The sequence below is a fragment of the Manis pentadactyla genome, chromosome 9 (genome assembly GCF_030020395.1).
Source record: "Manis pentadactyla isolate mManPen7 chromosome 9, mManPen7.hap1, whole genome shotgun sequence".
In the NCBI taxonomy this organism is placed as follows: domain Eukaryota; kingdom Metazoa; phylum Chordata; class Mammalia; order Pholidota; family Manidae; genus Manis; species Manis pentadactyla.
Genome location: NC_080027.1, coordinates 121,749,318 through 121,764,104, shown reverse-complemented (window position 1 = coordinate 121,764,104; position 14,787 = coordinate 121,749,318). Strand labels below are relative to the sequence as shown.

The 14,787-nt window shown below is 45.3% G+C and overlaps 1 protein-coding gene across 11 annotated transcripts in view; it reads left to right on the top strand.

The window, feature by feature from the left end:
• The window catches only part of SRGAP2 (SLIT-ROBO Rho GTPase activating protein 2), a 225,295-nt gene that overhangs the window by 73,512 nt on the left and 136,996 nt on the right, over window positions 1-14,787 (top strand). The gene's annotated exons all lie outside the window — the stretch shown is intronic.

The following is a 14,787-nucleotide window of genomic DNA, read 5'->3' as shown; positions in this document are numbered from 1 at the left end:
TATTTTCATTCCTGCTGACATAGCACCCATTCTGTAGCCTGTGGATCAAGGAGTCATTTCCACTTTCCAGTCTTATAATTTAAGAAATACATTTCATAAGGCCATGCATAGGACATAGATAGTGATTCCTCTGATGGATCTGAGCAAAGCAATTGAAAATCTTCTGGAAAGGATTTACCATTCTAGATGCCCCAAGAACGTTCATATTTATGGGAAGAATTCAGAATATCAACATCAACAGGAATCTGGAAGAAGTGGATTCCAGCCCTCATGGATGACTTGGAGAGATTCAAGCCTTCTGTGGAGGAACTAACTGCTGCTGTGGTAGAAAGAGCAAGAGAAATAGAGTTAGAACCGGAGCCTGAGAATGTGAGTGAATTGCTACAATCCCATAAAAAAACTTGATTAGATGAGGAGTTGCTGCTTACAGATGAGTGAAGAAAGTGGTTCCTTGAGATGGAATCTGCTCCTGGTGAAGATGCTGTGAGGACTGTGGAAATGACAACAAAAGACTTAAAATATTGCATAAACTTCGTTGATAAAGCAATGGCAAGGTTTGAGAGTATTAATTAACTCCAGTTTCGAAAGAAGTTCTTTGGGTAAAATGCTATCAAACCACATAATATGCTACAGAGAAATCATTTGTGAAAGGCAGAGTCAATTGATAGAGCAAACTCATTGTTGCCTTATTTAAGAAATTGCCACAGGCACCCCAGCCTTCAGCAACCAGTACCCTGATCAGTGAGCAGCCATCTGCCTTGAGGCAAGACCCCCCACCTGCCAAAAGATTGCGGCTCACTAAAAATTCAGATGATGGTTAGCATCTCTTAGCAAAAAAGTGTTTTTCAATGTAGGTATATATATTGCATTTTTGGACATAATGCTGTTGCACACTTCATAGTCTACAGTATAGTGTAAACATAACTATTACATGCACTGGGCAACAGGACAATTCATTTGACTCACTTTGTTGAGATTTTTGCTTTATTGGTGGTCTGGAACTGAAGCTGCAGTATCTCCAGGTGTGCCTGTGTGGAGAAATAAGAGGTGAGGGTGGGAGGTGACAGCAGGACCAGCTAGCAACTGCCACAGTAATTCCCAACAAAATAATGCTGAATTGGACTACATTGGGAATGGTGGTGGGGATAAGAATTGGTTATATTCTGGACCCATTTTGAAGGTAGAGCTAATAGGACTTGCTCATGAATTGGATTGGGAGTTTGTCAGAGAGAGAAGAGACAACAGTAATTCTAAAGGTTTTTGGCCTGGCAGGTGAATGGTGGCACCATTACTGAGATAGGGATTGGGGGAATCAGGGTGGGTATCAAGAACTCAGATTTGGGCGTGTTAAATTCTAAGGACCTATTAGCCATCCAAGAGGAAATGTTGTCAGTTATAGGAGTCAGGAGTTCAGGAAGCAGGCTGGACTGGAAATACAAATTTAGGAATCACTAGGTTCAGAACTGGAAGAGATCTAGGAAGTACATAAACATGGAAAAGAGGTCCTAGAACTGGGCCCTGGGGCATTTCAGCAATTAGAGTTTGGGAGAGAGGAGGAAGGTCCAGTAAAGGAGATTAAAATTGTGTGTCAAGGGATGTATCAGGAGAGGATGGTACCTGGGGCCAGGGAGTGATCCCTTCTCTGTTCATTCCCTGTGGTGGTGAAATAAGCTGAGTCCTGAGACTCACCCCTTTTGGCAATTTGGAGGTCATTACTGCCCATGATGTGAACAGAAAAAGCAAGAGCCTGGTTATGTGGGCTAAAGAGAAAAAGGGAAGAGTATAAGTGGACACAGGGAGTATGGGCAATCATTTTGAATTTTATTGTAAAGAAAAGGCAAGATGAATAAGTGGCTGGGAAGAAAGAGGGAAATATATGTATGTATAAATAATAAATAAGATGGTGGGCAATATAACATGTTTGTTTACTTATGGGAATGATCCAGCAGAGAGGGGAACATGATGATACAGAAAATAAGTCTATAATTTGAGGAGCAAAGGCTTGATGAGCAAAGGGGTGAGTTGTTGGGTGCAGGTGGGAAGGTGAAGTGGGACAGGAGCTGAGATGCAAGAGGAGGGGAGGGGAGGGGAGAGAGGAGGCAGGTCCAGCAAAGGTGGAGGTCGGGAGGTGGATCTGGGGATTGGGCACAGGGCCTTTGGCTCCCAGGGGTAATGTTCAGCACACAAAAACAGAAGGGTGGCTGGTGAGAGCGAAGTGACTTTGTAAGTCTGGCATTATGCCTTATGTGCTTAAACATAAGAACAATTGAACTTGTACATGAATTTAACAGAGGAAAAAGACACTGAAATGAATGCGAAGTAGCTGTTGAAATTCAGATAAATGTTTCTTTTCCACAAAAGATCATAGTTCCTCTAAGTTTTCTCTAAGGCTAAGAAAATGATTACAAAAATCATTAGAAGGCTGAAGTCATTATTCATATTTTTAACTACATTTTCACTAAATCTTCACTTGTAGACAGATTGGCTGATTCCCTGCCTGGCAAGATTGGGTGATTCATATTCTTACACTTCCTTGTACCTCTCTACCCCATCTCCCAATTTTTGTAGCTTATCTGGATTTTTCCCCTTGGCAGTGTTCTAACACCTCTCTTTCGGATTTGCATGCCCCAATTTTTTTGGTCTTGGTGCCAGAGCTTCTCTGTTCCAATGCCTTTTTTTTTTTTATATATAATCTACTGGGTGCAGGATTTGTGTTTCTCAGGAGGGGTTCATGGCTCTATATAGGTTGAGATTTTTCAAGTTTGTGAATGTCTGAGCCTTTTGCACACTTGGATGGTGACTCAGTTCGCCATAATATTCTTGAATCACAGTTGTTCTCACTCAGAATTTTTTTGGAATGTGGCTCTATTATCTTCAGGCCTCAAATGTCATGGAGAAATCTGAGACCATCCTGATATTCCCTCCTATTCTGTTAAAAGAGTTGTCTTTTCTCCATTGATTTTAAATCATTCTTTCTTTATCCTTGGAGTTCAAAAATTTAAGCATCGTATGTCTTGATTTTGCTTGTTTTATGTCCATTTCAGGGAAATACCCTGTATTATATCTGAATTTTTTTGTTTTCTGTTCTCTTTATCTACTTTTATATTTACTGTAAGTCTCTTATGCCTTTTTAAAAAAATATGCCATTAATTAGACTAAAAAAACCTTTAATTATGAAAAATCTCAAATATATACACAAGTAGAGAGAATAGTATCGTGAACCCCCATGTACCCATTACCCCGCTTCGGTAATTCTCAGCTCATGGCCAGTCTCGTTTTATCTGTATCCCCCACCCACTTCCATCCCCCTCCATACTTTGAGGCAAATACCAGACATTATTCATCCTTGACTATTTCAGTATTTATCTCTAAGAGATAAGAACTCTTTTTTAAAAAAATTTGACCATTAACAAGGTTAATCTATTCTGTTAATAATCTGTTAAATACATAACAACATTGATTTGTTGTGTTAGGTCCACGTCTTCTTTGCTCCAAAGGTACGAAGGGTGACTGTAGTTGCTGGGCCTCAAGATCAGGAAGGTGAAACTAGGTGGACAGGCCAGGGGCCTCTCCCTAATGCAGAAAGGCTGAACATTGCCCTGGGCAGCAGTTAACGGGAGCTACGCAGATGGGACATGCCCACTGATTGCTTGGTGTTCTCTGAATTTCTTGTGCTCACAGGAACTCTGGAGGGGATGGGAGGGTCACCCAAAATGTATGGTTTCTTTTCCAGCAAGAAGTGAAACTTAGGCCTTTTCTGATTTAAGAATAACCATGAGAAAGAAGCTGAGCGGTTTGAAGACCCCGTGTTCTAGTTCTGTCTTTCGTGGTCATGTGGTTTATTCAGGAGTCTCTTTTTTTTCATCTGCAGGTCGAGACCTTCTAGTAGGTCATGAAATCAAATCAGTGGGCTGCAACCAGCATTTAAAAAGATGTAGAAAATAGCAGAGTTATGACATGTACTAAGGAAATGTATTCTTTTATGAAATGTGTGTGTGTATGGTGTATATGTGTGTGTTGGCTGGAGAAGTTTGGAAGCCACTAATTTATTCTATGACATTCCTATTCCATGCCTTCTTGTCCAGAAAGTTCAAGGATTAAAAAAACCTATGAGGCAGAGTTGATTTATATATTTAACAGAAACATGTATAGTACTTACAGCATACCAGGAACTGTTCTAATTACTTTGCAAATATTAACTCATGAAGACCCTGAGGTGTAGGTACTATTATTATTGAACATTTATACATGGAGACATTGATGCATAGAATGGTTAAGTAACTTTCCCAGGATCACACAGCTAATGCCAGCCAGTTTGGTTCCAGAGTCAGATTCTGCTCTGTCACCTGTCCAGTTGACGGCTTCTCTAGGAGGGGGCGTGGGCTTTTTGCTGCTGCTGTCTTCCAGGAGAAATGATAAGGCGTTTTGCCACTCTACCCCCAACATATGCTTAAACATTCAGTTAAGATGGTGAGAATGAGGACTTTTGTTTGATAAGTTGAAGAAATTTAGGGATCCCTTTTGTTAACCAGTCAATATTGTCAGCCCAGAACCATGGGATTCCAGTATGAAAGATAGTCCAGTGAGTTCATATTTCAGCCTTAGAAACAAATGCAGGAGAGGGGTTAAGAGCACTCATTTTAGAATTACGCACATCTAGGTTCACCTGCCGTGATCTGTAACTATCTGGGTAAACCTCAGGCCATTAATTGATGTCCCTAAATCTCAGGGGTCAATCATCTGAGAAGTGGAAGGAATCACGGTTGACTTTTAATTCCTAGGCACCAGGCATAGATAAGCACTTAATATACGTTATCTTTTCTGTTCTTCATAACAATCTACTAGTGTGGCGGCTGTTAGGAACTCCATTTTATACATAATGAAACAAAAAGATTAAGTGTCTTAATCAAAGATACATAACTAGCATGTGGCAGAGCTAAAATTAAGGCCCAGGTCTTTCTAAATGCAGCGTCTGTGCTCTTAGCCACTCTGCTTTACTGCAAACTTAACCCCATTGGGATGTATAAATGAGATAATGTACCTTTACGTTTAAAGGGTGACACAACTTTCTATGAGCTTGCTTGGCACATAGTAAATACTTAATAAGTGGTTTCTGTGATCACTATTGAATGTGTAAGATGTGTCTGCCTGTAACTTTTGTGGAGGCGGTTTCTCTTTACATAGAAAATAAGCTGTAGTCAACTTACTCAGTTCTTAGAACCAAGCAACCATTTCACATATATGTTGAGTTTGTGAAAAATAGTTGGTTAGCTACTCGAAAAGATCTGCCAGGCAGATACCTAAATAGATACCTTCATTGGAGTAAATTTCGTCAAGGAAGGTATTATCTGCAGCATCTAGAACATCTGAAAGTGTGGTATCCTGGGTTCCTTAGAAAATAGAGCCAGAGGCAAAAGCTTGCTTGCCCTTTATTTGGGAGACCCATCCAGGGAAGCAGGAATGAGGAGACAAGGAAGTGAGAAGAGAGGGAGACAGGGGGAGCGATCTAAGGGACTGTGCGTCACATACACTGGCCACAGCTTCCCGAGAGGCTGTTTGTTCTTGTGGGACATCTTCAGAGAAACCATGTGAAGCTACTGCATCTCTGAATGGTCCACTGGGTGAAAGAGGGAGAAGATTTCATTTGCCAGCTCCTGTCTCCTATTGGTCAAGGGTTATCTTCATGGAACTTCACTTTCCTGTGCTGCTTGCTTGCACGGCTGGTGGCTGAGCAGGTCCGTCCAAATCTCATACGTCATTGGCAGCAGGGAAACCCTAGGGTGGGAATTGAGAGGCACACAGCACAGGTACAAGGTAAGGTGCTGGGGGGCTGGTCCCTCAACAGCGTGAAGGACCAGGGGTAGCCATGGCGGCTGAGCAGTACAAGCTATCCCAGCCAGTCAGCAAGGTCTCTGTGTTCATCTTGGGTGACGACCTGAATCTGGCATAGCAGCTTCTCAATAATGATAGACTCCTACCCGCCAGAGTTAACAAACTCTTTGCTCTGCTGTGAAGTGATTTGCAGTTACTGACATTTTTGTTAATCCCATGTCATCTGCAGACTACTTGCCTGCCTCCTCTTCCTTGGATTTCCACCTAAGTGGGGGTGTCCCCAGGCCTAGGCCTCCTTCTCTTTCCTTCTGTACACTTTCTGTGGGCAACTGCATTCGCTTGCATGGTTAATTTCATACTCACCTGCTTGCCCTTGGTGCCCAAATGTCTATTTCCAGACTTGCCCTCTCCTCAGATCCAGATGGGAGAGTAAAGCTGCCTTTTCCTAGAGGAAGTTCCACAGGCACCTCAGAGGCGGGGGATCTCTCCGTCCTCCGGAGTCATCCCTCTGCCCCTTCCCGACGACTCACAGGTACCTGGTCCATGCGTGTTGAACTAACCCTGAAACCATGGGCCGACACTCTGTGCAGAGCCAGGTCCTCTACAAAATGAAGTAAGCCCTCCAGAGCCAGCTCTCTAGGGATATAGGGTCTGGATGATTTTAATATTGATCGAGTTTGTTTCCAACTCGATTGTGTTGGAGACTTGAGCAACATGCAGTTTACCATTGTCCGTTCCTATAGTGGACATGTTTAAATTGACATTTGGTCTTCCCAGTTGCTGACTGGTAGGAGATTCTTTGGGTTTTGACTCTCCCTGTGCTGTCCCTTTGCTGTGCAAGACTCTTACCTTGCTTTGTCCTCAGTTTACAGATGCTTTTTTAACTGTGTTTGTGTCTGATCTGCTCATCAAGCAGGCAGCCCTCTCTTGCATTTCCAACCCTTTTCCCCCATACTCTTCTTGAGTAAACCTTCAAGTCGTAGTGCCTCCTGAGGCTGATCTGCCCATTTCTGCCTCCTCACCTTTCCTCCAATAACCACAACCCTCCTTCCTGTATTGCCCTTACATCTCTTTAAATCTTCCCCAGCTCAAGGCCTTGAGACTAACTCAGGTCCACGCTGGTTTATACTGACCTCCACCTCTCTGAGCATGCTCTGGGACCATTGCTTTTCTTAGTCAGATACTGTTGAGTACTTTTGCATTTAGCTTCCCTGTTTTTTTTTTTCCCAGTTGAATTATATAAGCTCCTCAAGGGCAAGAGAATGTCTTATATTTTTCTTCTATGTACCAATGTTTCATCACTTGGATCATTGCACTGACACAGTGTAAGGTAAGTATTTGCTGGGTTTGTTGGCTGATTATTATGGTCCTTGGGAACTGGCTTGTAGTTTGCCTCTGGCACCGAATCAGGAACATCAGACTAGGTGACATTTCCCTGAGGAGGTGTTGGTCATCTTGTTCCAAATCTTTAGTTTGCAGTACAAGTTAATTCTAGACTTTGGACTTCAAGAATTCTGTTTCTTAAACATCTCAGGCAAGACCTAGGAGCTAAAATTACTACTTTGGCATTTGATGTGGCAGCTTGTTCATTTGGGAGCCTTTTGTCTGTAACTTTCTATTGAGGCACTTGAAGGAGCCGAGGCGGCCTGCCAGAGCAATCACAATGATTAAAGTTCATTGAAACATTCCTCTCCACACTCCGCCGCCTCATCAGCTTTATGAGGTTGCTTTCTGGGTCTTCACTTGGGGGCCCGAAAGTTAATGGATGACTGAGCCTCCTTTGGAAACGCTTAGGGCCATTTCTCCCCTCCTCCTTCCCACTGGCCCGCTTCTCTGTCTCCGAAGCTGCGTGCATTGTTTTTAGGTCGTGTGAAGTTAATGCAAGGGAAGGAGAGGTTCTTTTTTCATAACTTTGGGACAGTCTGCTGCACAGGGCAGACAGGTTTGAAGATGGTCAAACTTAAAATAACAGAGAGGACTGTAGTAAAAAACAAAGCCAGGAAGTCCAGGATTCTAGTTACCACCCCAGCTCCTTCCTTCCCCGAGGATGACCATCTTGCCTTTGAAGCCAGGGATCTCTCTTACATGACCGCTGTATAGGCAAGGGGTAGCTTAGAAGTCGCCAGCTTTAGGATCACTGGTTTAAAGTATGTTGCATGACTAATGACCAGAGTGAGTATGTTCAGGGATCTTTTTTCCACTCATGGAATTCTACTCATTTTGACCCCTGTTCCATTCAGCCTGGTTTGCTCATTAATGCCCACTTGTCCCTTAATTTAGAAGGTCTAGGAATCCATCCAGCAGACCTCCTCCACTCTGATCTTCCTTCAGCTCTGTGTTCAACATGGCATAAACCTTCACCAGCTCTATTTCTGGCCCCTTGAAGTCCGGACCACTCTGTTAGCCCTTGGAGCTGAGCCTCCCCGTGTACCCTCCTCTCTGACCGGGCCCCACAGCCACCCTTTGCTCTAGCTAAGCCACCATCCTCGTTGCCTCACAAAGAGGCCGTGCTTCAGTACTCCCACCTCTTGGCTTACATTTATCTTCCTTTGGAATCTCCTCATTTACTCAAATTCTACCCCCCTCAAAATACTAGTCCAGCCTTCTGTTTCCTCCTTTCTTCCCTTCCCCTCCTTTCCTCCCTTCCTCCCTGCACAGATTCGAAGGCCTGCTGTACGCCACGTGTTGTGCTGGGTCCCAGGAGTACGCCGGCCAACCGGGCAGCCCGATTCTGTCTCTCAGGGATTTTACAGACTTCTTCAGGAAGCCTAACTTTAGTAATGTTAGTCCCCGCTGCTCTCTCTGGGTCCTCAAACTTTTACTTGCAGTATTTATTCTGAATTTCATGTACTTACAGTATGCAGTAACATAAATATTTATATAATATACATTAATATCTAGCATAATCACATACTATATAAATGTATAATTTTTGAGAATGTATGTTTTCATCCTGTCTTCTCGATTAGGTTGAAAGCTCATTGAGAACGGGGACTGCGTGCTGCCCAGCCCTTCAGAATCCCTCACGTTACCCATTAGGACTCCTTTGTGATGGACCAAAACCCCAGTGCAAACTATTTGAAGCCGAAAGCGAATGAGTCAGTCAGCTTGAGCGGCCCAAAGGGCGGGCGGTAGGCCGGCGTCCGGCCAGGGCTTGACCCAGGGGCCCAAGTTTCCTCTCCCTGCCTTGCAGCCCTGCTTGCTCCGGGTCAGCTCCATTCTCAGCCAGGCTTTCCGTTCCTGGTGGCGAGATGGTGGCGGCCGTCTCGGGCTCTCATCCCCAGGCCTGGAGGTCACATCCACCTTCTTTGGAGAGGGCGGAGGTGGACTGAGAGTGAGGGAGGATGTGGGTGCCGAGAAGGAAGAACAATCAGTGTCCATCACATCTAACATACTCTGGAAGCTTAGCGGCTATTTGTTGGTCCGTTGGGTTAACGCATGTCTCCTTCCACCTTGTAGTGAGTAGGGTATAGTAACGAGGCAAATCAGTCACATTCTAAGGAAAAGTCCTTGCTGTCTTCAGCTTCGCTGAAAGTAGCTTGCTGGCCTCTTCTTGAAACACTGGTTGTCATCGATGAGTAGTAACGTCAGTCACTGGAGGTAGTGTAGCAAGGGAGGCTGATGCATGTCTCCCTTCCCTCTGCTCTCACAGCATACTTGATTTATATTATTTTTTCACCTTGTTTGTGACGGTTCTGTTTTTAATTTTTTTTTTTTTTTACTTATTTCTCCCCAACTAACCTGTTAACTTTGAGGGAGGACCTTTGTCTTTCCATTCTCAAGAGTACCTAGAAGGTGCTCAAATAGAGATTTCACTAAGAATAAGTGAGAAAGAACATTGGGTTGGGAACCCAGGGACTTGGGGTCGAGGCCTACATCTGCTGCTGACTCCCTGCGATCGCTGGCCAGTCCCCTCCCCTCCCCTCCCCGGCTGTGGTTCTCTCATCTGCCTGACGGGGATTTTTAAGGGCCCTCCCATTACTGAGCTTATAGAAGAGCAGACCACTGGGGAAAGAGCAAGACGGGGCAGGGCATTCCAGCATTTTGTTTCCTGAGGAAAACAGTTTTGAGAGGGGCTGATTAACCTTCTGATAAGAGGTCTTGCTAAGAGATATGGAGGGTAGAGCCTGAAGAAAGCCTCAATTGTCTTATTATGTAACACCTGCTGGAGAGTACTAGGCATTAATATTCCTGAGATGGCTGAGGTGACGTCATGTGTTTGTGAAAGGGCTAAAAGCAGGTGAGGCAGATTTTGTGGAAAAAGACGGCAGTCCGGCCAGTTCCCTGTGGGGAACATGGGCTGATGTTAACGCTTTGCACGCTCTGAATGGAACCTGTGGGTGTCGCAGCTCCGGCCACCCAAGGTACCAGCCCATCCAGGAGAAAGGTGGACGTGCCTCTGTGGCTCTCCTGAAAGATCACATTTTTCTTCTGACCTACCTTCCCGTCCCCATTTTCTCCTAAGTCATGTGGGATTCATAGGAGGAATTCTATGTGAATTAATCAGAGAAAATTCCTCACGAAGGAGATCAGTTTTGAAAGAGGGAAAGAAAGGGGCTCATGTTGCTGGATTGAAAGTGGTAGGCTGAAGAAAATCCCCCCGAATTCTGCTGACTGGTGAACGCTTGCGTGCTCTCTGAATTGAGGACGGCTCTGAGAGGACTGTGTCGCCTGCAATGGCAGGTGTTCTGTGATTTAGACTCTACCTGATTGTCAGGGTGGCCGGGCCCTGACTGTTTTTGTCAAATGATCAGCATTCCATTAGGGCTAGCTTTTCTTCCAGTTTCATCCTTCTTGTGACCCTTCAGCATCTTTCTTAAAAGGAAATGAGCCTCCTCTGAGCCCTCTAGCTCCCAGGACAGGTGTAGTTAGGATCTCAGCAGTGGCCAGGCCTGGACAGGGAGCCAGCACTTTCCAGGGGATGCTTTGCTGAACATGTCTGCTGATCCTGATTTGAACTCATGCATAAAAACACCCTTTGCCAGGTTTTGATCTGACACCCTTCAGGAATGATGGAATGATGATCTACTGTTGGAGTTTAATGTTGTGGCCAAGTTTGCTGTCCTGAGGGGCAGCTTCCAAGATTTACTTTAGGAATATTCAATGCTGATCTAGATTCAGCCCACGCAAATGGAGAAATGGAAACCAAGAATTCCTTCCTTGCTTTGGCACCTGTCTGTAGGGCCGTTTTCCCCTTTGCTCAATGGGACATGCTATTTGGTGGGGTTAAAGTTTTTAAATGAAATATATTCACATACCATAAAGTTCACCCTTTTAAAGTGTACAACTCAGTTTTTTTTGTCTCTTTGTATTTTAAGTACCTTCACAAGGCTGTGCAACCATCACCATTACCTAATTCCAGAATGATAGGGTTACATTTTGACTTGAATCTTTGAATGAAATTTCAACTGAAGGTCAACTCTGATTGTCAGGAAACTTGTTCCAAAACTTTGGTTTATTTTGCAAGGGAAGCTGCAGTTTTTCTTCAAGTGTTCATTTTTAAAAACATAATAGGGAAAAGGGTCAGGGGACACTGAATTTTTCTTAGGCTTCTTGCTTGATTTCTCCTGTCTGCTACTGATTTAAAAAATTTTTGGTCTTCAGGTTATGGCTTCTTACCATGGCTGTGTTTTCGTGAGGAATATTCAAAGCAAAACCAATAAAACTATCTTTGCTCTCTTTTTGTGCCTCTTCTTTGTCAAGCCATGTTCCTTCGGGAGGGGTTTGGGCCTATTTTGTTCTCCATCACCATCACCTAACACAGGGTCTGCTGTACAGCAGGGACCCCCATAAAGGTTTGCTGAGTCTGTGGGCTGTGTTCTGTGCCCGGGGGAGGTCATTTTTGGCATGTAGCACTCCAGCTAGTTCATGTGACCTTGGTTGCTTGGCTTTGTTTGAATTCATTCATATGTGGGATACAGCTGCTTCTAGAAAGTGAGAGCCAGACTCCTTCCCATGTAGTTCTAGGGACAGAACCTACAAGAACCCCAGCACGCCCAGCTCCCAGGAGCTCTCATCCAACTGTAAACTGGATTTGTAAAGCCTTCCTGAGTTCGTGTGGCGAAGCATGGTGTGGGTGGTGTGAGTGTGTCTTTGAGCATGCACACACGTGCATGTGCTTTCTAGCCTAAGCACGCGATGGAACTGTGAAGAATTCCTCCATGTTTTATAAATTACCCTTTTCTTCTTTCTGCCCTTGTAGTTTATTGGTAGGCCAGGGTGCAGAGGGGCCTTCAGCCTGGGCACATGGCCCAGCCGTGCTGGCATTGAGTGGCCTATTGTTCCCTGCGCCTTCATGTGCGTGGATGGAGGACTGGGGCTGGCACAGCTGCCTCTTGGAGACCATTGTTTCTCTTTACTGCAGCAGCCGAAGCCTAAAGCAGCACATTTTGCCCTGGACAGAGCAGCCATTCTGTCCTGGAGCTGCAGGTCTGGAGATGGGGGTGGTTGGAGTCTCCCTTAAAGGTCTGTGTGGATGCTCTGAGGATGGGGGCCAGGAGGCTTCTCCTTCTAGGCAGGTTACTGGCAGGGGAAGATGCTCAGAGGAGGTTGTCACAAATCAGCCACAGTGACAGGTGGTATCCGTTAGCTGAGACTTCTTTTCTGTGGATCACAGGCAGGGGTTTGATTTCTCTTTCTATGCTCTCTGGGCTTTGTGGCTGACATCAGGGTGTGCTCACAGGACAAGAATAGCACTTCCTCCAAAGATGCCTTGTAGGGTAGATCTAGGATCAGGGAAGAGATCCAGCCAGTTGTGGACAAGGCAACATCAGCTAGTGAATTAGTGGGCTAGTACAAACCTGACTTGGGTCCTGAATTGCCCTCCCATGGGAAGGTGGACAAGGGCATAGTTCCAGGGGTGGGAGCTATGGCGACTGTGATTTCCCCAGAAATACCTGCAGACACTCCAGGCTCGCCTTCTGTTTCTCTTGTTTCCCTGACCACGATCAGCCTCTTTGATAAATCAGAAAAGCCTCAACTCTACTTGGCACCTAATTGTATGCTCCTTTGGTAGATTGCTCAACAAATCTTACTTCAGTTTCTCAGTTGTGCATTCAGGATAATTGGAGATTACTTTCTGGACTAGTTGAGCTGAAAGGAGATGAGGTATGCAAAGGCCGATAGAGGGTGTTCAGTAAATACATGCTCCCTGCTCCCCAGGGGCCCGGAGGAGATGCCTGAGGGGATGCACTTTGCATTGCAATACCAACTCACTGAGGCACCCTGAGGAAGTCAGGGTGGGACTCTGAGCTGGCTGGATGTGCCTGGGGGCTTTGCAGACTAAATCAGTATCTCAGAGGCCTCCTGGGAAGTGCTGGTTCCTGGGACAGGAACTGTGGAGTGGCGTACCCCTGGGCCGTCATGAGAATCATGGCAGTCTGCCTAGCCCCCCTCTTTTGGTGGAGGGTGGGCATCATCCATTCTACAGTGCTCCTTTCTATGCCCCTGATCAGTGAGAATATTGAGGCAAAGTCTTAAATGAATCACAGGGGACCTGGAGGGGGCTGGCAAACCCATTGCCCAGCACGTCCTCTTGCACACCTGTTACTGCCTGGGTACCTATAAAGAGCCTTTTCACCGAAGATGCCCTGATTCTTACTGGACAAGTTGTAACTAAAACAATGAGCATTATGACTGTCCTGTCCACCCACAGCCTGCCCATCCAATGGTAGGACTGCCAGCTACTACTTCTATCACCAGACAGAAGGGGGACAGTTGCCTCTAGGAAGTTTCAATAAGGGCTGTTGCCTTTAAGAGGCCCAGAAATCCCTGGCAAGAACCAGATGCCTGACATGCCCTCTTGCAGATCTTTCCCCCGCAACACCCTTGTAATCAGACTCCAAAAAAACACAGAACAAGAGAGCTTTGATGAGTGATGAGGTAGGCGGCTTTTCTGCACAGCCTTCTGTCTGAAACAATCCTCTGGTGCTCAGTTTCAGTTCAGGTGAGGTTATTGCAGACCTGGTTGGCGTTGGTGGTTGGCAAGAAGACTTGGGGATGAAGAGGGTGAGAACTGCACCTGTAAATCACCTAAGTTCATACATAAAGGGCCAGATACTTGGGCTACATCCTGATATCTGTAAAAACAGAAACAGAAATGAAGATGGGGTTAGATTATGGACCCCCAGTTACTCCAAAGCAAAGCTAAATGCATTGTTGGCCCATCCCTCACTGCTTCATAAAAGGAGTCATTCGCAGAACTTTCAATATCATGTCCCCAGTCCTGTATTTGCCTCTGACTTACCCATAGCTCAGATGAAAACTCTAGATGCCCCCCATGCATTATGTAGCATTGTTAGAACTTTATTATTTGGAAATGAATTTGAAGCATGCATAAGGAAAGTCACAATAATCTAGGTGCTCTTTTCCCTGGGACTGGAGTCTCTGACACATCCGAATGCGTTGGAGCTGAGCAGGCTTGCAGGGGAAAGGGTTGAAAGAAATGGCTCTGTTGTGACTCATAGGGGATTGGGCTGTGACTTCGGCAGGATATGCACTGCAGGCCTTCTCTGAGCTGGAAAGCAGTCCGCCTTGGCACCTGCTTCCAGGAGGTGCCAGGTCTCTTGTCAGTAACAAATGGACTCTTGCATCTGAGGCACACGTGGTTGCCTCCACCATCGTTGCAGTTCCAGAGAGGGCGTTTGGTAGCCCTGTACCAGCCCTCTGGCCAGCCAGAAATGTGCCAAGCTAGAGCTTCACCAGAAATATGTCCAGCTTTGATGCAGCAGAGGCCCCGAGCATTGGTGAGGATGAAGCAACAGAGATATGAGTGCTTTGTCGATGAAAAAAATTAACTTCTTGGAAACTGATTTTTATTTTGAGATATGGGAAACTGGAGTCTGACTCACAGTGAATGGCTTGCTTGCCTAGAAGTCCTGGTGCTTGTTTTGTTCCTGATCACTCTTTGACCTTGGGCTGGGCTCTTTCTATCTCTATTGAAATATCCTGACCCTC